This window comes from Halichoerus grypus, chromosome 11 (genome assembly GCF_964656455.1).
Source record: "Halichoerus grypus chromosome 11, mHalGry1.hap1.1, whole genome shotgun sequence".
In the NCBI taxonomy this organism is placed as follows: Eukaryota; Metazoa; Chordata; class Mammalia; order Carnivora; family Phocidae; genus Halichoerus; species Halichoerus grypus.
This window is the reverse complement of record NC_135722.1, coordinates 33,658,502-33,682,302: the sequence shown is the minus strand read 5'-3', so window position 1 is coordinate 33,682,302 and position 23,801 is coordinate 33,658,502. Positions and strand designations below refer to the sequence as shown.

At 36.4% G+C, this 23,801-nt stretch overlaps 1 protein-coding gene across 2 annotated transcripts in view; it reads left to right on the top strand.

Annotated features, from left to right (window-relative positions):
• Nucleotides 1-23,801, top strand: part of LUZP2 (leucine zipper protein 2) — a 462,949-nt gene that overhangs the window by 99,726 nt on the left and 339,422 nt on the right. The window lies entirely within an intron of this gene.

Here is a 23,801-nt window from a genome sequence, read left to right as displayed (position 1 = left end):
ATGCTATTGAGATTTAGGATTCATGTTCTTTTCCCCCTGATACGGATACATTGAGGTTATACCTATGTGATGACTTTGATGTCTTGGATTTTGTCAATATCCCTTATTTGACACAACTTTTTTTTTTTTTTTTGCTATATGAATTAAAATATGTGATTTTCATTTGTCTTATATTTCTAAATCTTGTGAAATTAAAACATTTGAATCCTTCATTTGGAAATTTTCAACCCTTACTATGTGCCAAGGATGTGCTAGCTACTGGGAATATAATGATGCTAATCTTCACCCCTAAGGAACTCAAAGTTTAAGGGAGGGAAATAATAATAAAAATTAACACTTTCATAATGCACTATACAAAGGAATTTACTTATCTAACCCATTTTATCTTCAGAAAATCCAGTGAGGTAAGTACTGTTTCACCCCCATTATTTATACATACAGATATATAATATGTAAATGTTTTGTTACATTAATGGAGATGTAAACATTAGTGTTGCAATGTGACTTGCCTTAAGAGATATGGGTGTGCTCAGTCAAGGTTTGTTAGATAATAGCAAAGAAAAGTTGAGTAGGAGTTTATCAAGTAGAGAACTATGGTAGAAATGCAGGCTCTTACTAGAAAATAAAAATAGGATTATAAAAGTATGAATATGTTTTTCTTCATGGTCAGTCATCACCATTATATCTAGCATGTATTGAGCACTTATCACTTGTCGTGCTTATTTCTAAGTGCCATATAAGAATTAACCTTTTAATCCTCACAGGAAGACAAGATGAAGTGGCCACATTCATTAGTATTTTACAAATAAGAAAGTGAATGCACGGAGACATAACTGTTACTTAAATGTTCTGGTTCTCATAGGATAATGGCATTATCTAGGAAGTAGCAAACACTTCAGGTGGTGGGAATATTAAGATAATCATAGGAGATAAAGGATATAAAAGTAGCCCTGAGTCAGACCATGTATATAGATCTCAACTTTGCTCACACACTGTTGCAATTTTGTGAATGAGGCTAGCTTCATTCTCCTTTCAAAGAGAATTGATGGTCAGCAATACATCTATAAATAGGTGAATATTTGATTCATATCTATTCTTCCAGATAGAAACATTCCAATTGGATAAGAATATCCTTCAACACTGAATCCATTTTTCTTTACGTAATTAGTTATATTTAATTTCCTCTGTACAAACAGATTATCATGGCATTTCATGGTATATTCTGTAAAGGATAGAAAACCTGTACATCGGGCTTATTTCTTTAATTTTCTTCAGTGAGATGCACCTGTCCCTTTCTCCAGTAGAAATCTACTTACTTTTTAAATTCTTTAAGTTTATCTTGGCTTCCTATTAAGTTAGGGAAAAGTAGTGATCCTAGTGTTTGTAGTCCTTAACAAATAAGCAGTTGAAGCATCTTTTTTGAAGAATTCACAGGAGAAAGTATTAATGCCATTTGTACTCTAGGACCACATTATGAATATTAACAGAAGAGAATCTTCTTCAGCAGCCATCTGTCTCCTTCCAGAGGCCTACCTGGAGACCTCTCTCTCTTTTAACATTGTAACAGCTACTTGGATAGCAATTCTGTTTGCACTCTCAATAGTGTTTCCCTGACCTTTGGATTCCCAGAACAAATGAAATTTCAGATAAACCTATAGGAAAGGGGCAAGTTCAGCATGACATAAAGGTCATGATTTCTGATTTGGCCCAGAAAGTATACTAAAACACACACCCCTTGTTCTCTTTCCCTCTCTTTCTCTAATCTGTTAAAAAACTACTAAAAGAGTAATTTTAAAATCATAAAAGCAAATAAAAAACCCAGCCATAACAGAATAAAAGAATGAATATGTATAGTTAAATTTAAAAGCTTACCACTTTTACCTTTTTTCATTTATTCAGGCTTGGAATGAGGAAAATTTTGTCACTGCTGAGTCCAGAAATAGGACCTGGGCATGTTGAATTTGAAATGCATGTGGGAGAGGAAGCAACAAAAGTGTAGAATTAGCTGAATATACATTACTTTGAAAAATAAATCCAAATATAGATAATCTGAACAATAAGTATTTCTGACTTAAGGACTTGAGAAAGGGAGAGAAAAATGAAGTGTTTAAAAATTAAAAAAAAAATAGGGAAGGAAAGAGAAATTACGAAGATGCTAGAAGATCACAAGACTATCATTCAAAAGATATTTCAAATTCTGACTCAGCCACTAGATATTTAGCAAATCTTTGCTTTTTGCATTTCTTTTCTCACTGGAGAAACTTCCAAAACTGCCCCCTCTCCATATGTGAAACCTCTGTGTATCCTAAGTACCCAGTAAAAACATTTCCTCAATAAAAGAGGTTATTCCTAATCTCCCTGGCAGAGAAAATTGCCTCCTCTGTGTATGTCCTATTTACCTCTATTGTCCATGTTGTTATCAGCCTGTTTCCCTTTATTAAACTCACTTTTTGTCCAGTAATATAGCACTTACCATGTGATGGGCCCAATACATCATTATACATGTTTGTTGAATAAATGTATCAGTTAACTACATCTTTGATGTTCTAATTTCTTTAACTAGATCATACAGCTGTCTAAACAAAAGCCAAGAAATTATCCTTCATTCCTCTTTCTCCCCTCCCCCAACCCCATCCAGTCTACTCAGTCTTCTGTAAATCCTGTCTATTCTCGAAAACCTATATTTAATCAACTTCCTTTTATGTCTACAATCTCTCCCACCATAATCCAAACCATCATCATCCCTTTCTTGGACTTCTACAATATATTTTAGCAGATCTTCTTACTTCTACTCTTGACTCACCTACAATCCATTACATATTTTGAAATATTTAAAGCATAGTATTTCATTTCCTCCCATAACTACCCAACACAAAAGAAAAAAAAAAAGGCTTTTCATCATCACTGGTAGTAAAATTCACATCACTTAGTCTATGAAATAGCACTCTACATGAGTCAGCCCTTGCCTATTTCTAAGATGGCATCGTCTATTAATTTCATTTACTTTTGCCACAGTGATCTTTGTATTCCTCAAATGCATGAATACTGTTCCCGATTAAGGTCTTTATGTTACATTTTGCCTTTCCTGGAAAAACTCTTTTCCTTGAACTTCAAATGGTTCAATCCTTTGTGTTTCCAGAGAGACATTATCTGATGACTTAACTAAAAGTAGTCTGTCTTAACTGTCCCCATCCAATACTATCACACCATCATCCTATTTTACTTTCTTTGTTCTTCTTACTATTATTTAAAATCACCTTGTTGATTTGATTACTTTCGCAATTTAAGTGTAATTTCTTGGCATCACAGACTTTATCTGCCCTGTGCATGGTTCTATCATGAGAATACAGAACAGTGCCAAGCATATTGAAATAACACTCAAGAACTGTGTGTTGAATATGTAATTAAATAATGAATGGATCTTCAAATCCTCTTCCGGGTTCAATAATTAAAGTTTAAAGCTTGTTTTTAAGAGAGGATCTTGGACATTTTGATTTTGGAATCACAGTTAACTTCACTATTGGCTTCAAAATATATTTTATGGATTTATTAAAGATTTTTTACTTTGAGATAATTGTAGATCTATATGCAGAAGTAATAAAGAGGATTCCCACATACCTTGACCAAGTTTGTCCAATGGTAACATCTCACAAAACTGTTGTACAATTCCATGACCAGTATACAGACATGGAGAACATCAAGTTACAGAACGGCTCCATCCTCACGTTGATCCCTTGTATTGCTCTTTTAGAGTCTTCACTTACCCAACCATATACCCCAGTCCTTCCTTCCTGGCAATCTTCTAATCTCTTCTCCATTTCTAAATTATTTGAAGAATGATGTATAAATGGAATGACACAGTATATAAACTTTGGAGTTTGGCTTGCCCACCCCCTCTATGTCCCTCAGAACAATTCTCTGAAGATTCATTCAAACTTTTGCTTGAAATCATAGTTTACTCTTTTTGTGGCTAAGAATTCAGTTGTACCACAGTTTGTTTAACTGTATCTGTTTAAGGATATCTGTGTTTTTTCCAGTTTTAGGACTATTACTGATACAGATGCTATGAACATTCGTGAACAAGTCTTTGTGTGAACAGAAGTTTTCATTTCTTTGGGACACATGCCCAGGAATGCAGTTGGTGGGTTGTATGGTAATAGCATGTTTGGTTTTCAAGGGAACTGCCAAACAGGTTTTGCAGAGCAGTTGTACTGTTTTACCTTTTCACCACCAAAGTATTAGTGACCTAATTTCTCCATATCCTTTCCTTTGTGTTGTTAAATTTTATTAAAAAAAAAAAAAAAAGTATTCACTCTGATAGATGTGTGGGGATTTCCCACTGTGCTTTTAATTTGTGTTTCCTTAATGGCTTAATATGTTGAGTATTTTTTTTCATGTGTTTATTTGCCATCTCTATATCCTCATTGGTGAAATGTCCCTTTAGATCTTCTGTGCATTTTGTAGTTAATTTTTTTTTTTTTTTATTGTGGAGTTTTGAGAGTTCTTTATACGGTTTTATTCTAGATACTAGTCTTCTGTGATATACATGGTTTGCAAATATTTTCTACCAGTCTATAGCTTCTCTTTTCACTCTCGTAACAGGGTCTTACCCAAAGGTAAATTTTAAATATTTATGAAATAGCACTTAATTTTTCCTCTTATTGATCTCAGTTGTGGTTTCAAGTCTGTTTAGACTTAGATCCAGAAGATTTTGCCCTATGATTTTCTTCTATGATTTTTGATTTTCCCAAAAAGGTTTGTTATATTTTACAGTTCAGTCCATAATTCACTGTGAGTTGAATTTTGAGTCGAGTATGGAATTTAAAGTTAAGGGGTTTTTGTTTTTGTTTTTGTCTTATCCACGGATATCTATTTGCTCCAGCATCACTTGTTGGAAAAGCTGCCTTTCCACTATTGAAATTCTTTTGCACTTGTGTCTAAATTCAGTTAAGCATATTTGTTTGGGTATATTTCTAAGTTCTTTATACTATTCCAGTGATCTGTGTTTCCATCCCTACATCAGCACCCCACACTCTACAGTGGATATATAGTGTCTTGAAACTGACTAGACTGATTCTTCTCACTTTATTCTTTTCAAAAGTGTTTTAGCTATTCCACATACTTGGCTTTCTGGTGCTGTAATTTATTTTTGGAGTTTTTAAATTATAAATTATAAATAATTGTTGCCTTTAATAGTTATGGGGCTCTTCAAATTAGTTCATAGTAGATGAGTTGCGGTAGTTTGTACTTTCCAAAGAGAAGGTACAGTTCATCTAAATTGTCAAATTATGTTTCTACATTTGTTTATAGTAGTCTATTTTGGCATCTGTATGGCCTGTACTGATACCCCTTTCATTTCTGATACTGGTAATTTGTGTCCTCCCTCCTCCTCTCCAGTCTTGGTGGAGGTTTGTCGATTTTATAAATCATTTTAGAGAACAAACTTTAGGGTTTTTTTTTTTCTCTATTATTGTTTTTTAAACATTTTTTAAAAGATTTTATTTATTTATTTGACAGAGAGAGACACAGCGAGAGAGGGAACACAAGCAGGGGGGGAGTGGGAGAGGGAGAAGCAGGCTTCCTGCGGAGCACGGAACCCAATGCGGGGCTCGATCCCAGGATCCTGGGATCATGACCTGAGCAGAAGGCAGATGCTTAACCGACGGAGGCAACCAGGTGTTCCTTATTTTTTGCTTATAATATAATGGATTCCTGTTCTTCCTTATGTCTTTCCTCCTGTTCGATTTGGGTTTCTTTTACTCTTCTTTTTCTAGATTCTTTTGGTAGGAGCTTAGGTTATTATTTAGATACTTTTCTTCTTTTCCTCATGTAAACATTTAGTGCTATAAATTTCCTCTTAGCACTGCCTTAGCTGTGACATTTAGTACTTTGGTATGTAGTAATTTCATTTTTATTCGAATCAGTGCATTTCATAATTTTGCTTGTGTCTTCTTGTTATTTACAAGTGTGCTGGTTAGTTTTTAAGTGTTTAGAGATTTACCTATTATTCATTTCTAGTTTGATTCCTTGTGGTCAAAGATTTGTGTGTTTGATGTATTTGTGTATGATTTCTATTCTTTTAAAATGGTTAAGGTTTGCTTTAAGGCTGACAATATAGTATATCTTGGTATAGGTTCCATGGGTATTTGAAAAAAAATGTGCGTTCTACAGTTGTTAGTAGAGTACAGAATGAATATTGATTGGATCCTGTTGGTTAATGGTGCTGAGTTCTTCTATATACTTGTAGATTTTCTCTGTAGTAATTCTATTAATTGGATCCTCAATGTTTTGTTTTAGTTTCAAAGACAACTAAGTTCCTGAAGATCTGATGATATTTTTTAATCTGTTTCGTCTCTTAGTTATAAAAAGTACATTTGGGGGCACCTGGGTGGCTCAGTTGGTTAAGCATCTGATTTCAGCTCAGGTCATGATGTCAGGGTCCTGGGATCCAGCCCCACCTTGAGGGGGAGGTCCCCGCTCAGCGGGGAGTCTGCTTGTCCCTCTCCCTCTGCCCCTGCTTGTGCTCTCTCTCAAATAAATAAAATCTTAAAAAAAAACTACATTTAGTTCTTCTCTATGATATATATTTTTAATTTTCTATTTACTTGCTGATATTTTCTATCTTCATTTGTTTGAAGTATGTTCATAATTACTCATGGAGGCATTTTAATGATGGCTTTTAAAAATCATTGTCAGATAATTCTAGCATCTCTGGTGTCTCAATTTAGGTTTTTATTGTCTTTTTTTATTCAGGTTGAGAATTCTCATGGTTCTTATTGTGATACGTGATTTTTTTTTTTTAATTGAAACCTGAACCTGGATGTTTTGGGTATTATGTTATGAGACTTTGGGTCTTATTTAAGCTATTTTAGCTGGTGTCCTCTGAAGCTACTCTGGCAAGATAAGAGAACAATGCCTGATTACTGCCAGGCAGCAGTAGAAGTACCAGTCCCCACTAGACCTCCTTTGCCACTCTAGGGGAAGGGGTACTTCTCATTACTGCTGAACAGGTATGGGAAGTTTCACTATCTACTCAGCCTGATATCACTTAAGGTGTGGGGTATGTGTGGCCGTTTATCTCCAGGCAGTGGTGAACATCTTGACTCTCTGCTGGGCCATAGGTGACAGCATTGCAAGTGGGAGTTGGCAAAGCTCTCATTACTGCTGGTGGGGAGTAAGTCCAGCCTCCCCACAAGTCTCCACTGATGTTTGGGGAGAGATTGTCACTCATCACTGGGGAGACAGGTCCTTCTCCGATGCCACCACGTTGCAGGGGTTCGGCTTCTTCATTATAGCTTGGTGAAGATAGAGGTTAGGCTACTCACTAGACGTTTGCTGGCATGATTTGGGGTGGGACAGTTTGTTTCTGCTGTCCTTGACTGGAGTAGGAAGCTTATTGCCTGGTTCTTGTGTGTTTTGTAGGCTGTCCCCTTTTACATTTTTTTAGCTAGAGAGAACAAACTTTTATTGAAACTTTTATTTTGTCTATAACTTTGGAGTTTCGAGTTACACCTTCTTTGGTTCCATGTCTGAGATACATAAGACGTAAGACAAAAAGAAGACCGAGGAACTCATCAGAATTTGAGAAAACCAAGGAAGTCACCAGCATTTACTTCTTTGGGTCCCAGGTTCATTAGCCAGGCTACTTTCTTCTTTCCACCTTTGAGAGTCTTTTTATGTTTGTTTTATATATAATTAGCGGGGATTTTAGTTGTACTTACTGATAGAAATAGGGACAAGTACATCTACTTCATCTTTTTCAGAGGTGGAAGTATTTATAATCATATACTGCTTCCTGAATATTCTTGGGCAATTTATGCAACATTTCCTTCTACACTGAAAATTTCTCCATGAAACTTGACATCATGCCTCAGCTTGGAAGTCTCATGACGTTGGAAATTTCTTATCTTTGCTTTTCATAGGACACTTTTCTTATAATTGTAATTGTAATCATTTAGCATTTTGCATAAAGTTTCTCTTATATGTACAGCAGCTCCTTGAAGAACAAGACCAGGGTTTGCTTATCTTCAGAGTACCTGGCCCACTGGCTTGCACATCAAAGGCACTTGCATATTTTTCTGAAAAAAATAAGTGATTTATGTTTGCTGACGTTTCGTCAGATTGTGTAAAATGTTGGAATTTTTATAACACATTTATGAAAAATAGTATAAAAATTGTGGTTTGGTATTTTCAAAATAATTAGTAATTCTTACAAATGGTATGAGTATTTGGGAGCTATATTTGCTAAAGTAAGCATTGTTTCTATTTCTCTTCTTGTCTGCTTCTCATTTGGAAGGTTTGATATTATTTTCTTTAATGCCAGAAGTACTTTGTAGATTCTTGTTTCAGGCTTAATTAAATAGACACATTTTAGTTAGTGATTCTAAAGCCAAAATCTAATTATCTGTAATTCTACAGAAAACAGTCAACTGAAATAAAAGCTTTTAGTACGATAATTTGGTTCTGTCATTTGTGTGTTTTACCAATATTAGGAAATAATACTTTCTAGACTTTCAGTGTAAAAATTGAAAAGAGAATCCTTGCCCTCTTTAATTCAACTTACGACAATTTAATTTTAAAATTTTAGGCTAAAATAAGCTTACATGCATTTTTAGTACAGGGGCAGTGGATATCATATTCGTTTCAGCAAGGTGTTGTTATATCTCCTTAGTACTCAATTTTCTCCTATTTTAAGTGAAGATAATGATAGTACATGCCTTTTTTTTGGCTCAGTGGTGATATTACAACAGAAGAAACTCACTTGAAAATAATTTGTAAGTTATTGAATCCCGGCACAGCCTACCCCTCCATGTAGTTGTGTGAATTGAATAATGTGAAAGTGCTTTGAAAATGTCAAAATTTTAAAGTATGCTATTGTCTCTGAAGAGTGGTCCATTTTAGATGACATGGTGCCACATATGATACCAGAATCATCAAACTTTTTTTTAAGGGGGGGAGGGGCAGAGGGAGAGAGAGAATGTTTTTTGTTTTTTTTATGGGGGGGATTTTATTTATTTGACAGAAAATGAGAAAGAGAGAGAGAGAAAGAGCACAAGTGGGGAGGAGGGGCAGAGGGAGAAGGAGAAGCAAACTCCCCACTGAGCAGGGTGCCCAATGTGGGGCTCAATCCCAGGACCTGAGGATCATGACCTGAGCCAAAGGTAGATGCTTACCTGATGGAGCCACCCAGGTGCTCCAGAGAGAGAATCTTAAGCAGATTCCTGGCTGAGAGCAGAGCCTGATGCCGGGGATGGGGGTGTGGTGGGGGGGTTGGTAATCTCACAACCCTGAGATCATGACTTGAGCCGAAATCAAGAGTTGGACGCTTGACCAATTGAACCATCCAGGTGTCCCAACCAAACTCTTGGACAGTTATTTTATCAATGTACATTGTTTGAACATTTGACCCATTTGTGGATAGCAGGTAAGTTCTATGGGGGAATGCGCGCGTGTGCGCGCATGCACACGCACACACACACACACACACACACAAACTCACAATGGGAGTGGAGACATTAAATAACTGCAGATAAAATCAAGGCAAAAATCAATTAAGTCATGATTTGATTTACCAGAAATTTAACCTAAATATAGATCTGGTTTTCAGTGAGTACGTACAAGATGGCCATGCTTCTTGCTAAATAGTGAAAAATGCCCATACCAGTAGGAAATAGCTTTCTAAATGTCCAACTCCACTTAATAGCTTTCTAAATGTCCAACTCCATTGTTCACCTTGACTTCTTCCCTGGAACTCTTACACTTAGGACTCTCCAAGGGTTAACACATGTATCAGCAGAAATAACCATGATCCTGCTCCAATGCTAAAGAAGCAGCCTACCTGATTTGTTGGTGCTTTGTCTATTTTTGATGTCCACTCTTTCTTAACTCTTTTTTGAAGACAAAGGATGAGATATTGGATTGGATTTTTATTAGCTTACACTTGCTTGGTCTTGTTGAGGGAAGGGATAGAAATGGGCTGAACCTCCCAAGTTGGCTTTTGTTTTGCCTCTGGCTTTCACATTCAGCTTTGATATCTATATCTGGAGATTGTACTGGGATGCCACGATATGCTTTGACACTGGATGTGTTCTCTGGCTGGCGGTGTTTTTCTTACTTCTCACTAATTTGTGTTGATCCTTATCCAGCTTTATCCTTACTGACGTTTCAGAGAGATCTGAGTAGTACTCCTGTATGTTCTCATAGCACCATTCACTAATCCCCTTATAGAATGTAATGACTGAGTTACTTACATCTCTCCCTCTAAATTTCATCTTCTTTAGGGTAGGAAATATGCTCTGAAGAGCTTATTACATGGTGTCATGAATAAATGCATAAGTAAACTCATTATATTGAACTCATTATATATTTTTTTAAAAGATTTTATTTATTTATTTGACAGAGAGAGAGGTAGTGAGAGCAGGAACACAAGCAGGGGGAGTGGGAGAGGGAGAAGCAGGCTTCCCGCTGAGCAGGGAGCCTGATGTGGGGCTCAATCCCAGGACCCTGGGATCACGACCTGAGCCAAAGGCAGCCGCTTAACCGACTGAGCCACCCAGGCGCCCCTATATTGAACTCATTATAACAGGCTCTGTGCTAGACTCTTAAAATTTTATCTTGGTTAATTACTGTTTTTAAAAGATAAGAGAGGGACGCCTGGGTGGCTCAGATGGTTAAGCATCTGCCTTCGGCTCAGGTCATGATCCCAGGGTCCTGGGATCGAGCCCCACATGGGGCTCTGTGCTCAGCAGGGAGCCTGCTTCTCCCTCTCCCTCTGCCTGCCTGTCTGCCTACTTGTGATCTCTCTCTCTCTCTCTGTCAAATAAATAAATAAAATCTTTAAAAAAATAAAATAAAATAAAAGATAAGAGAATGGAGATTTGGAAAAAGACACTAACCTGCTCAAGATTACCAACATTTTCTAGATCTGAACTGGGGTCTGTTTGACTTTAAATCCCTACCTTGTAGTGATATCACATTGCATTTGTGGGAACAGGTAAATCTCTTCTTCTCATTAACCTTGTATAGGCACTGGGTATTTATGACTCACTGAGAAGGTCCCGTTAATCTCAGACTTCTTGCCATTGAACAGTTCCTTCCATGTGAATCCTAGCAATAGACGTCCATAGTCAAATTGAAATATCACTGAAGTTTTGAATTCTCTGTAATTAGCTAATAGCCCAAGATTCTTACTAGTGAAAATTTATGATTCTATTTTCATTTTCTTTTGCTCTTTTCTATGCCATGTCATATTTTCCTTAAATGTTTGGATCTTTCAAACATTATATGATTTTCATTATTCTTACAAAAGGGTTACAAATAAAGTGCTCTGGTGTTACTAGAACATTGCCTACACAATTCTTCTTAATTTGCCTTAATCATCCTTATGTCTGCAAAAAGAAAAACAAATGCAAATTCATTCTAGTATGCCTTGCAATCTCTTTCTCTATTTTGTTATTTCTCTTGTCCTTTCTTTATATAATTCTTGGGGAGCACTACACCCAATCCTCATACACTTTAGGAAAGTAGATTTGCAGGTTGGTAAACAGCAGGGACTTATCTCAAGGACCTCTCAGTTTAAATCCTGACTAAACTGCTTACCCATAGGGTAAACTTGGGAAATTAATTTTATCTTGCTGAGTCTCAGTTTACAAATTTAGTAATATAAACTAGGAATAGGGCGCCTGGGTGGCTCAGTTGGTTAAGCGACTGCCTTCGGCTCAGGTCATGATCCTGGAGACCCTGGATCGAGTCCCGCATCGGGCTCCCTGCTCGGCAGGGAGCCTGCTTCTCCCTCTGACCCTCCCCCCTCTCATGTGCTCTCTCTCTCTCATTCTCTCTGTCTCAAATAAATAAATAAAATCTTTAAAAAAAAAAAATAAATAAATAAACTAGGAATAATAATAATACCCATTTTCTAAGATTGGTTTGATGACAAAATTAGGAAATATTATTTTATTTAAATTCAGTTAATTAACGAATAGTGTATTATTAGTTTCAGAAGTAGAGTTCAGTGATTCATCAGTCTTACATAATACCCAGTGCTCATTACATCTGTGCCCCCCTTAATGTCCATCACCCAGTTACCCCATCCCTCCCACCCCCCTCCACTCCAGCAACCCTCAGTTTGTTTTCTATGATTAAGAGTCTCTTATGGTTTGTCTGCCTCTCTGATTTCATCTTGTTTTATTTTTCCCTCCCTTCCCTTATTATCCTCTGTTTTGTTTCTTAAGTTCCACATATGTGTGAGATCATATAATTGTCTTTCTCTGATTGACTTATTTTGCTTAGCATAATACCCTCTAGTTCTATCCACATTGTTGCAAATGGCGAGATTTCTTTCTTTCTTTCTTTCCTTTTTTTTATGGTTGAGCAGTTATTCCATTATATATATATATATATATATATATATATATATATATATATATATATACATACACACACCATCTTCTTTATCCATTCTTCTGTCGATGGACATATGGGCTCTTTTCATAGTTTGGCTATTGTGGGCATTGCTGCTATAAACATTGGGGTGCATGTGCCCCTTTGGATCACTACATTTGTATCTTTGGGGTAAGTACCTAGTGGTGCAATTTCTGGGTCATAGGGTAGCTCTGTTTTCAACTTTTTGAGGACCCTCCATACTGTTTTCCAGAGTGGCTGCACCAGCTTGCATTCCCACCAACAGTGAAAGATGCTGTTGCTTCTATATGATGCTTGAGGAGAGAGAAATTTATCTAATATTAACTGCTGTTACTTTATAACTGTTTATAGTTTATATAGGGTGTTCATATTCATGGTTTGATTTCATCTTATACATGCCTCTTTAAGAATACTGACAGGCTGGGCGCCTGGGTGGCTCAGTTGGTTAAGCGACTGCCTTCGGCTCAGGTCATGATCCTGGAGTCCCTGGATCGAGTCCCGCATTGGGCTCCCTGCTCGGCAGGGAGCCTGCTTCTCCCTCTGACCCTCCCCCATCTCATGTGCTCTCTCTCTCTCTCTCATTCTCTCTGTCTCAAATAAATAAATAAATAAAATCTTTAAAAAAAAAAAAAGAATACTGACAGGCTGAATATTATTTTTTAATTTATTGAGAAGAAAACTGAGAACTGATAAGTAAAATGATTTTTTTTTTTTTTAACCTTTACCTAAATAGTAGAAGACCAATACAGATTTCAATGCCAGAATCTCAGATTTTGTAGCCTGGTCAACATTCATTCATTGATACATTCGTGTATTTATTAACTAATAGTAATATTCAGTTGAGTATCTACTGTGTACTTGGCACTGGGGATAAAAGTGATAGTTTTCTCTGTTCTCAAACTCATATTTCAGAGGCAGAGATAGAGACATAAACCAATGATAAAAATATAATGGAGTGAAATGCCGAGTCAAAGGGAGCAAGTTGAAGATACTTTTCATGCCCTTTCTTTCAAGATATTACTAACTGAAGGTAAAGGAACGAAACGTGTATAAAGTCATAATTTCAGGGGTTGAGCTTTCCAGGAATGGTTTCCCTGAAGGATAAGGAAAGAAGACAGCTCCCAGTAATGGTGGTATTTTATTAAAATTACGGATTATATGAGTCTAAGTCATAGAGATTACAATCTCTGTAGTTACAAAAAAAGTGTGTGGACCTTGGAATAGGAAAAGCAGACCCACTGTCTCATCCAAATGATGTCATGATTAGCTGTGTCATCATGGATGGTTTGCTTCACTTCTCTGAGCCTCAGGTATAATAATATAAAGTGTGTTATATAGTGCCTGGTACATAGCTTTCCAAAAACATCACCTTCATCATCATTGTTATAAATAATTATTATTAGGCTGTATTTGAGCAGTGAAATAGGTAAGTAGGCTAATAGAGTGTGGTAAAATGAAGATATCAAGGAATAGGAGAACAGTAAGATGAATGAGGAAAAGGAGGGGAGAGAAGGAGCAGTGAATACTCGTGGTGAACCCTGAGATGCTGAGATTCAGATTTCATAGGTGGAAACTTTGAGGGATATGACAAAGTTTGAATTCATCCTCCATTTGCTAATGTGAAAGTAGAAGTCCTTGGAGAAATGATTAAGACATATTAAGTTGAGAAATAACTTGTAATTTTCCACGTAGATATTAAAATGGACCAACTCCAGCACCAGACCCACAAATGGTATCGATGAAGAGGTATACAGAGTAGATTAGCAGGGTGGCATGAGACTTGAAGAAGATATTTGTACATGGGATGGAGATGTAGTGAGCAGCACAGTGAAACTATGTTGGGGGGAATGCCAGTGTTTACAATCCACTGGCCTTTGGGTGTATGGGAAGTAGGAAAATAAGTAGTTAAGAGAATAGCTTGAGAATTCAAAGGTCTTCACATTCTAGCTTTTTTTAACTTTGAATAATTTACAGAGTATTCAGTCTCAGCTTCTTCTATCATAAAGTGCCAACCTCATATGGTTATTGTCCTAAATGAGGCAACATCTATGAAATGCTGCATAGAGGAATGGCTGCTAGTGATTCTTCAACAAATGGCAGCTATCTGTATTATCCTCCTCCACTGTGAACAGCTGGAGAGGAGAGTGGTTTTCACTTAAGATAATTATAATAATTATATGTATATATAACATATATCAATCATACAATTTTATTATGTAATATATAGTGATTGTTATATTAATATATTTTCATATTTATTTATAAATTATAATTATATAATTAATATATATTGATTATATATGTTATATAATATAGAAACTATATAATAATTATATATCTATAAAGATAATATATCAGAGAAAAGCCTGTATTCTCTAAATTGTGCCATCCTGTCATCTGCAAAGAAATTTGGAAACTGTCATTGCAGCATCGTCCAGTAATCAGCAGGCTTTAAAACACTGACTTACAATTAGGAACAGACAAATTAAACTACTTCTCAACTGTGAAGTCTTAAAATACATTCCCAAGTGTAATTGCACCATGAATTACAATTGCCTTTTTCCCTTTAGACATTCCATCAATAGGTCCCATTCCCTTGTCTCCTGGTAGACTTTCATCAGTCAATGAAAATGACTTTTACCAATGAGAAGGTAAACTTTCAGCCAGTTATAAGGGTGAGGTGGGGGACCTCAATCAATGAATCCCAAAGACTTTATAAATGACACAGCCTGTTTGATAATTTCCATCTAACCTTTACTGAACTTTAGCCAATTATTTGTAAAGAAAAGACAATTGTGAATCGACCATACTGGTTACCATAATGATGAAGGCTAGTCAACATCGAAATGACTATTAAAATCAATAGAGAGAAGATAGCATCTTGTTCCTGAACTCTGATTAACATTAAATTAATAGACATTATGAAGTTGAGTACCTGCTTCACTTTATCATGGCTAGACAAATCTAGCTCTGGTTCAAAGTCTGGGATGGTGTGTAACAAAGACCACAGGAAGTACCATGATATTTCATGTGTCATATGGAATGACCTGCCCCGGGTTTCTTTTTTTTTTTTTTTTTTAAAGATTTTATTTATTTATTTGACAGAGAGATATAGCGAGAGAGGGACACAAGCAGGGGGAATGGGAGAGGGAGAAGCAGGCTTCCCGCTGAGCAGGGAGCCCAATGCGGGGCTCGATCCCAGGACCCTGGGATCATGACCTGAGCTGAAGGCAGACGCTTAACGACTGAGCCACCCAGGCGCCCCTGTCCTGGGTTTCTTTAGGTTAGGGATCTGCTAACTGCAGCCCACAGGCCAAATGTGAAATAAGCTCGCTGCTTATTTCTGTACATAAAGTTGTATTGGGATACAATTACACTAACATGTTTATATATTATCTCTGGCTAATTTCATTCTGAGTTGAGTAGTTGTGTCACAGAGCATATGGCTCCCAAAACCTAAAATACTTACTATCTGGTCCTTTACAGAACAACAACAACAAAAAATTTAATTCCGGCTCTATGTAATAAGCTTGGAGGTATATAAAGGCATTTTAATTTTTACTGCTTTATTAAGGCAAGAATTGGTTTACCTAGCCACATAGGTGATGCATTATTCTCTATTGCATGGATATAAAAATAACTTCTGTGTTCTACAATTTAAACAGAACAGTGAGCATTTTATTTTACTTCCACACTAAAATTTCATATGGTTAGATACAGTCTATCATCCTTATTATTACTTTTGTGTGGAGGGATTCCCAAAGCATTCTTGAATCACACAAGTCTGATTGGGGATGCCTCTAATCTTTATTTAACTAATTAATATGGAAAAGTTAATACATTTACACTTCCTAAACCAACTTTTGGTTAAGGAAAGACAAAAGTAAATCAGCCCCTTTTAATACAGATGTGGGCACACGGATACTACAGAGAAATGCTCCCATAGTACAGGGAAATATGTGAGATGTTATTCTCTGAGAACTGAAATTTTAAATCCATATTTAACACCCCGGAGCAGACAGGGGCACGTGCATGTTAACTAGCTCCTAGGCCAGCAGGTTTTGACCATCGTCAGATGACTATCAGAAAAATATGCCTGTGGAAAGGAGGTTTTCCAGCCTTGAAAAAAGAATTTCTTGACAGTATTCATTCAGGCTTTGTTGAGAAAGACACAGCTCTCTTTATTATTAGCCTGTCTCCTCGGGGTGGCAAGTCTATCAGTAAAGCGAGAGTGATGATTTAAATCCATTAAAAAAAAATAGGTATGTAACTGTTCTAACCAACTTACCTTGCTCTGATCCCAGGCTGGCCAAGAACGTTCTCCAGGCAGTTTGCTTTACCATGTAGGGGCAGAACAGGAAAGCCAGACGTTCTCTTGTAGCAGGAAGATTAACAAGTGTTCTGGTTTAAACGTCATCTCTGAAAAATAGCTTAACTTGGATCTTCCTTGCAAAATGGAACCTCTTATGAAGGACTGGCAATTCAGATGTTTGAGCCTGCACAGTGGGGAGCCAGACCTGGGCTGAGGTAGCCTTATGGTGTTAGAGCCGCCTATGAGGCCTCTTGGCTGACGGACAGTGGGTATTTCTTGTCCATATGCAGAGCATGCCAAATGGCTCACTTCTCTCTAAATATAATGCAGGAGACTACAGCCCCTTCCCCAAAATGTATGTGGGTATTTAACTGAATTTTATTAATTATTGTTACATATTCCAAATAGGCTAAACATAATCAAAGCTAGTCAAAGAAATTAGACCCCGAAATCTTTACTGTTGGGATTTTCAGTCTTTGGCATTATGTTGAACTGGTGACAATTCATCTATGTTGAAGAAATTATAAAGTATACTCTAGAATAAGGAGCAAGGATATCTGGTACACTTTTTATTTGCATGCTTTTAAACCTTGGAGCAAAGGTAATTCTTGTAAAATTGTCACACACATGTACGTGTGTGCACGTGTACACACACACTTGGGGAATATGCCTTGTGTGTGCTTGCAGCCTGTTTATCCTCAAGAAACATGCTGGCCTTTGGTTACTTATGCTTGTCTGCTTTGTGCAAAGCACTGAAGAAACTTATTTAATAATGTACCATGGACTTCCATGGAAATGAGAATTGGTTTCTTCCCTGTTATTTGACGGAGCCCCAGTAACACATTTAAGATTTTGAGTAGAATCATGGTCTTTGAAGGGCTTCTTTTTTTCTCAAATTAGGTGCAACTGATTACTTATTAATCAATTACCGTATGCCAGTTTTGTCTTACATGTAGAAAAATAAAGACGAGAATATGTGTGTGATTGCACAAACATATATGCACATAAATACATATCCACATACGCATATACAATGTACACATGTACGATGTGTACATATACACGAAGCAATTTGTTGAATAAAGGACTTAACACAACAGATTATAATATGAATAATACATACTACCTATAAACAAAGCAATGTGAGAAATTCTTTAGAGAATGGAAACCTTTCTGTGACAAATTTATCTTCTCAGCTGAGAATACAAATTAGTATAGGAAAGAGGACATAAGTATATAATGTATCAATCTCTAAACCTGACCCAACTAGCACTTAGCCTGCTACTGCTGCCTATTTCTGGCATTCGAAGCGGTGCAAGATGGAAATGTTACACAGATAGATAGGCTTTGTTGGTTGTTATGGAAGTAAGGCATTTATAGGTATTGGTATTTTATATTGGTTTACTGACTAAAGTGAGTAAAGTTGGTTGACATGTGAGGCTCTGTCCGTGCCTACCAGTTCACTATAAGATATTTCACTATTGAATGGTCAGACAAATTTAAAGGAACTCATTTGGGTATCAAGAGGCTATCATGTAGAATCAAAAGAGAATAATTATCCATATATTCAGGTATTGTGATGGACATAGGAAAGATTAGGCATTTGGTAATGTTGTGAAAGAGCTTGTCATTTTCTTATCCAATAAGTATTTTTTACACAAATAATTCAAAATAAATCTGGATAAAGCATCTTCTAGAAAAATAATTTAAATGTAATGAAGCTTGCATACGTGGGAAAAGATGACTGATGCTTGACTAGCCTCCCCCGTATCATTGCAGTTGTTCCATTATTGGTATAGGTAGGACAGGTATACTTTTTGATGTATGTCTGCGGGAATCTCATGTAGGGATCACAGAATCCTTGTGTGAATCTGTGGTCTCTACCAGTCAGTACTTGAAAGTCTCTGTTTACTTGACAGAGCAATCCTGATATCATCTCCAACAAGCAACACCCGTACATCAAAACGGGAACACTCCAGCATCTCACAAATCCTACCTAGCATATGTGGAGAAGGTAAACAATGACAGTGCACTAACCTTAATCACACACAAAGAGAATCTCCAATATATATGGAAATGTGAAAGATCACACAGAATATAAACCAAGCTGATGACACAGCCTGAAATACTAAGATACATTTACCTTTCAGACATTGTGGGGCTATTAGGACCATCTGGCCTCGTTTGAGAGAACAGAATTTTTTTTTTTTTAAGATTTTATTTATTTATTTGAGAGAGAGAGTGAGAGAAAGCACAAGCAGGGTGGGGCAGGGGAGGGAGAAGCAGGCTACCCACTGAGCAGGGAGCCTGATGCGTGGCTGGATCGCAGGACCCTGGGATCATGACCTGAGACAAAGGCAGACGCTTAACCAACTAAACCAACCAGGCACCCCATTTTAAAAAAAATTTTTAAAGATTTTATTAGAGAGAGAGATAGGGAGCGCATGTGGGGGAGAAGTGCAGAGGGAGAAGCAGACTCCCTGCTGAGCAGGGAGCCCAGTGTGGGGCTCCATCCCAGGACCCTGAGATCATGACCTGAGCCGAAGGCGGATGCTTAACCGACTGAGCCACCCAGGCGCCCCAAGAGAACACAATTTTAACTCTTAGAACAAAGTGGTATATTAAAAAACTGATATGGGCTAGAACCAGTAGACATTAAAGGAATAAAAGATTGTTGTGCTCTTGTTTAGAAAGGAAAGATGGAACCTTGAAGAATGATAGGGTCCAGAAAAAAAAAATCTTAGCAACAGAGGTCAGACGTTATGTTGTTTTGATACTAATGCCTTTCTTGGCCCTAGTTGACTTTCTTGTCTCCTTCACAATAGCCACCTGTGAAATTACCTTTATATTTATGTACCGTTTTTGCAAATTTATTTATATTTATTTTGTGCTTATATTCAAAGGCATTCAGGAATAGAGGACACATAAAAAAAATTCTATCCAAAAACAATAAAATAGAGCCCCCACAATTCTTTTAAACATTTACAAATAAAGTAGGTTATATAGGTTACCTCACGCCAAACTCAAGTATATTAAGGTTGACTTTAGGTGTCACTTTATTCTTAGCAAAGGATACACAAGTTACGCCATTCAGAAATTTAAAAATAACTTTCTGAAAGGTCAGGTTTCCATTTCAATGACATAGCCACTCCATTAAAAACACCAGTCAGTGAGAATCTCAAAAGCATAAGGTAATTGAGAGGAAAAAATAGTGGGAAAAATACGTATTGAATATATATTTCTAAGTTGTATTTTTGTACATATTTACAAAGAAATCCTTATGCATATAAATTAAAATATTCGAGAATATAATTTAGATCAAAATATATTTAAAATAGCAATTTACCTTTGTCAAGTTTTAAATAGAAAAATTTATATTGTAAATTTTTATCTATTTCACATATTTAAATGTCACGTTTTCTACCTCAAAATGAATTAATAAATGTCTCAAAATGTGACTACTGGTATTTATACAAGTCCTGTAGCAACAATGTGGATTTTATTTTTTCTCATAAAATGAACCATTAACTTTTTTTGTAAATGATATATACAGTAAATAACTGCTATTCACTTTAGAACCATCACATTTGACATCTTCCAAATTTTGAAAAAATAATTTTTAAAAAATTTAACTAATAAAATATTTGTGTCTGTATATTAAAAGTCGACACTAATTTCACTGTTAGATCAAAGAAATGAAGAGCACAGACTTGAGAGAGAATACCTGGATTTTATATAGCAAGGTTCAGAACTTACTAGAAACATTATCTTGAGCTTTTTTGTGCTTCAAGTTATCTGTAAATTATTTCTTATATGAGTTAATAAAAAAAACAGAACAAAGTCTAAGAAAATGAAACCAAAAATTGGATAAAATAAAATGTGGCAATAAGAACAAGGTCATTTAGAAAATGTGATACAGAGATCCTGAAAGTTTTGTTTCAGACCATAAGGGTGAGAGACAAACATTCAGGTAGAGGTCATGAACGGGCAGTCCATGGTCTGCATGTGCTTTGTTTGGCTGTCTCAGAGCTGGTCCACATGACTTTTTAAAATTAATGTAATGGCTAACACTTCTGTATTAGAACATATGCCAAATATCAGGAATATGTTTTAGATCAAGCATTTGCTTTCTATTTTCTCAAGTTACCATTGCATATTATTTCCCTCATATTGGGACAAAGTATCATCTGTCGGTTTTCTTACTGTTTTGCATAATTACTTTTTTAAATTAAATGCTTCTTTTCTGGATTCCTGACTTTATGAAAAATATTAAGTGAATTATAAGCTAGTAGAGCTATGTTTCCCCATTCCCTACCCCAGCTCTTTAGGTTCACTCCTTTGCATTACCTGCCTGCCTGGCCCCTGTAGGCATTTGAGTTTGCAAGTGAGAACTGGTAGGGGCCTGTGTTCACAAAATTAAATATGTCATTACCTTTGTTCTTACCTCATTAAAAAAAAAATAAACTAAATGGAATAATTACATATTTTGATTTTGAACAGCCAAGAACTTCTTAGTTTGAATCTAGTAAGGATAAGCAATATGCACTAGAAATTAGATGTACACACTTGTAATTCAGTCTCTCTCTAGATCAGTTTCTCATTTGACCTCTGTTACTCACTGTAGGATCTTTGAACATAACATAGTTATTCTTGTTACTTCAAAGATTATCAAAAGACTGAATTAAAAATTCTATCATTTTGACTTATTATTTCCATGAATAAAAAGAATGACACTGTATGTGTTTTCTTAAGAAGTGTTACCCAAACACAACTGAAAACACTTAACTCTCATCTATTTATTGCATAATCTGACACAAAAAACTTGTTTTAAATTTATTTTCATGTGTAATATATAGGATCTCTAACATCAGATCAGAAAATGTGTGTGTGTTTACAAGCCATAACAGATACTTTTCAATCTACATTAAAATGTATTTTCTCACCAAACTAGACAGCGTCTAGTATGTCATATTTAATGTTTGTTTACAAAATATTTTTTAAGTACTTTAACACGATTTAAATAAAATTAATGCTAATTTGGTTAAAGATATCAGAATACAGGCATTTCTTTTTCATTGTCTTCTATAAAACAAATGAAAGGAAACTAAAAGGATAAGAGAGTTAATCTTAGTGAAAAGTGGAGGGAAGAGAGTGTCAGACACTGTGAAACTTGGGACAGATCAACACAGGGTTCTAGGAAGGACATTTGAGGTGTACAGACAGCATGACAAAAAGTGGATCTCCATGCCCTCAGGGGCCCCCCGGCAATACTGTCCCTGACATACAAGGCCTGAGGTGCAGGCGGTTTTGGCAAGCCTCCCCAATGCCTGGTGACTCTGCAGAATGACAGGGAAAGTGAGGCTAGGAAAACATACAAAAATAATGAAAATGGGCCAACAACCACAGATAACCAATTAAATACTTGCAAATATAAGGAGATTTTTTTTTTTTTAATTTTTATTATTTATTTGTCAGAGAGAGAGAGAGAGCGCGCTCCCGATGCGGAACTTGATCCCAGGACCCTGGGATCACGACCCAAGCTGAAGGCGGACGCTTAACCAACTGAGCCACCCAGGCGTCCCTATAAGGAGATTTTTAAATTTAATTTTATGCAGCATGGATGATTTTCCCAGAAAAAAAAAAAAGACATTAAAAAAAAATAAAAATCAACTTAGAGAATTTTAAAAATCTCACCAAACCAGAGAGGAAAAAAGGAAGATTTTTAAAACTTAGAAAAAGCACTAGATGCTTACCTTCTCTGCACTGCTTCAATCTTTTTGCCATTTCTTCACAATGACAGACTTCCCCCCCTACAGCAATAACTTCATTCTCAATCATATCATTAGTTGTTAATTCTAATTTGTTTTCTAAAATGCAGTCATTTTTTTTTTTTTTTTAAGATTTTATTTATTTATTTGACAGAGAGAGACACAGTGAGAGAGGGAACACAAGCAGGGGGAGTGGGAGAGGGAGAAGTAGGCTTCCCGCTGAGCAGGGAGCCCGATGCGGGTCTCGATCCCAGGACCCTGGGATCATGACCTGAGCCGAAGGCAGACGCTTAACGACTGAGCCACCCAGGCGCCCCTAAAATGCAGTCATTTTGCTTATGTTTTCTTAATTTTACAATCTCCATATTCACCTTTTTTTCCCGCCTTTTTTTACCTTCACATCTTTGTGATCTGTCAAATTAATTTCATTAAATATTTACAGCAACATTTTACAATAAATTATGGATTTCCTTGAGTTATGATCTTCTTCCAGCCTCAGTTTTTTAACTTATTTCTGCATTTATATGTTCTCTTTGTTTCCCCTCTGTTTTGTTTGCCTTTCCTAGTCTGTCTTTTGTTTGTTCATTTTCATTGTTTTTGTTTTGTTTACAATGGGTCGTTCCAGACATACAATCTGTTAATTACCTGTACTGTGATATGTGTACATTCTTAATTACTGCAGTTCCATTACCTGGCATCTCCTTGCCTTCCTCTCTCCATTACCATCCTTGTGTCCTTTCTTCTGTAACCTCAATACACCCAGAGGGAGGAATAATTTGGTTAAAGCTCTGGGAATCCTTTGTTTAAGGGAATACTTCTGGTTTTCCTAAATCGTATGTTAAGTGTCTTAACAAAAAGTTATTCATTGTGTTTGGCAATATTGGTTTATTGCAGTGAGACTGCTATCCTCCCACAGGTAATGGAGCTTAGGTATTGGTGCATTGTCTTCTTTGATGATTGCACTTCAAATGGACCTGGTGGACTGTAGAAGTTTTACGTCTTAAAGAGGTTGAGAAAGAATTTACAGGGGGCAAGTTTTGTAAAGTAAATGAAGAGAAGGGAGGTCAAGTGGCTGGAGTCAGGAAGAACCCTGTAGAAAGTTTAATGAAATTGAGGGAAAAGTGAAGGCCACCTTAGTCCCTAATGACATATAAACAAATAAATACACAGTATTATGCAGTTACAAGAGATAGGGGAGACAGGTGGCTGTTTGGGAGGATTCACTCTTTTATATAAGGGAGCTCCCTCTTAGGGAGGTAATGAGCAGAGACTTAATTGGATTAAGTTGTATATTTAACATA